This window comes from Pinus tabuliformis, chromosome 4_2, assembly GCF_031772625.1.
Source record: "Pinus tabuliformis cultivar Carrire ecotype Pingquan chromosome 4_2, CPIR1, whole genome shotgun sequence".
Lineage (NCBI taxonomy): Eukaryota > Viridiplantae > Streptophyta > Pinopsida > Pinales > Pinaceae > Pinus > Pinus tabuliformis.
Genome location: NC_142304.1, coordinates 529,006,323 through 529,008,729, shown reverse-complemented (window position 1 = coordinate 529,008,729; position 2,407 = coordinate 529,006,323). Strand labels below are relative to the sequence as shown.

Sequence of the window (2,407 nt, the reverse complement as noted above, 5' to 3'; positions counted from 1 at the left end):
TGCCATAAACCAAGATCCTTATTATGTCCCAACAAAGAACAAAGATATAGCTAAGTAATATGATAGAGAAAATAAAAATTAATCTTGGAGGTTACTTGTACCTAAAAAAAATTGCTTAAACATCCAGATATACTTTAATCCACTTATCTATACAAAAGTTACACTTAACAAAACAAGTCCACACATAAAAGAATCACAAGTAAATCTTTGCTTCCAGTTATGAGATTCCACTAAAAACAAAGATGACATTTTATTAAAATAAATAATCATGAAATATTAATCACAGACAATAATATTGACTGGATAATCCAACAAAAAGATTGGGTTGCCACGAACGTCCAAGATCGTTAATAGGCTGGAACCAATAAAGATACGATAAAATGTGAGAAAAATTCATCCAAGTCCAGCGGCCCACTTGCACTGCTTAATATTAAGTGACTGCTGGTTCTAGTAATAATTGCTTCTTCGTGCGCACCCTGCTGGTGCATTAATCCGACTAACTTCGGAGAGATTGTTTTCAAAAGCCTGAATTAGGTTTTCAAAATATTGGCCCGTCGATTTTCTGAGCTTTTCAAGCCTGATACAGAAGTCATCAAAATCGGGCAACGCCTTTTTCCCAGTCGAAGTATAAGCGTCAGCTTTAAGGGCGATTTCTATATGGTCTTGCAACTCTCGTTCAACGCAATGATGAAGTCGTTCTAAACTACTTTCAGCTTCACCTTGCAGGAATTCGAAAAGAATTTGTTTTTTGCGAACAATATCAGCTTCCTGATCATGATCGCTGGATGCCTGCGTTAAATAATAGCCATACGCATATGTCCATTTAAGCATGTGCCTGCATTCTGCTATCTGCAACCATGCATCTACCATACATTTGAACTCTGTTAAACCAGATCGACTCATTCTCGTCTGTTTACACTCATTCAATCTTTTAATCTCTACCTCTCGCACAGCCTGCAGATCAGATAACGCCTTTTCCTCTGCCTTTTCATTTGCCTTCCATCTTTCCATATAAAATACCAACCTATCCGAAGAAGATGTTTTAGCTGCAAACCTTTTCCTAGAATCGACGGAGGCCGAATTCCTGGATTGATTCCCTGCATCAATTCTTCCTGATGTTGTTGCAACCTGATCAGCACTATATTGATTGCAAGACCTATGTTTAAACCAATCACCAAGGCATAACCAACAGAATTGAAATTCACACGGGGACGTACATGTCATGTGCATACACCCTTGATTTTTCTCTATTGGTCGATCACACTTTGGACACGGCTTGGAATTACAAAATATCCAGTACGCATTGAGTGAATCACCATTATTAATTTGATCAATCCATTTTTTGACTGTGTCGCAGCCTATTGGACTATGAGACTCCTCTAAACAATTCCAGCAAAATTTATGTGAACAATTGCAGACAACCTCCTCATGAGTTACATTAGAATTAGCAGAGTCAGAGTCAACCTCCACACAGTAGCCACAGTCTGGCGCTGGACACCATTTAACCATACTGTTTTGTTCAACATATGACCTCACAAGATAGGTTCTATATTTGTTCGTATCTTCCCCAGATAACCCCAGAGAAAAAACCATGTCTTCACTCACAATGGCACGGCATCGTGGACCTTGATGTGGACATCGTAGGTTGAGGCATCCTGCACCATCATGATTTATTGATATGTGAATAAAAGTTCGCCAACAATCTTGGCAAAATAAATGGTCGCAGTACTTGAGTGACTTCATGTCTCTGATCTTGAAATCATAGAAACATATCGGACAGGTAGTTAACTCCTCCATTTTTTCTTCTTTGCTCTCATGTTTATCGTCCGGCTGCAACAATAGGCCCACAGCATTTCTCACTTTCTCCTCGTCTGCAAACCATTGATCGTTGGCATTAACAGAATTCCAACCGAAGTGACGCAAGAGAATAGCTGCCTCGGCTTCCGAGACAGCCAGCACAGTGGAAACGCTTTTGGTAGCATTGTGCAGACGCTCACCAATGTCGTTCAGACTTAAAACCCTATATTTCATAAGTCCTTTATTGTCGTCACGACGACTGCGTGCTATTTCCACCATGCTTTCATATCTCAATTCTTCATCTTCGTTTTCGCTTTCGTTGCTTTCCCTTTCATCGCTTTCGCTGTCATATATCTCATTATCGGACATTTCATCGTATAAAGCCATATTGGTCGAGTTCGAGTAGATCAGAGAATGAGACTTTTTTCCGGGCCTTGCGGAATCCACAGAAACAAAACTCTCTGACCGTGTTCAAGCAGGTTAAAGCTAAACCGCAATGTTGTCAAGAAACTGTGTTTCCTTACCTTTTTGTACTAAATCAATCTTTGCTTGGCTGATATTTATACTCATGTAACTTGCCGCAGATACCAAAAACCATTCATGAGCCGAC

General features: G+C 39.8%; 1 pseudogene; it reads right to left on the bottom strand.

The window, feature by feature from the left end:
* Positions 1–447: 447 nt before the first annotated feature.
* Positions 448–2,184, bottom strand: LOC149170339 (putative E3 ubiquitin-protein ligase ARI8 pseudogene; annotated as a pseudogene).
* Between the last annotated feature and the right edge of the window lie 223 nt (positions 2,185–2,407).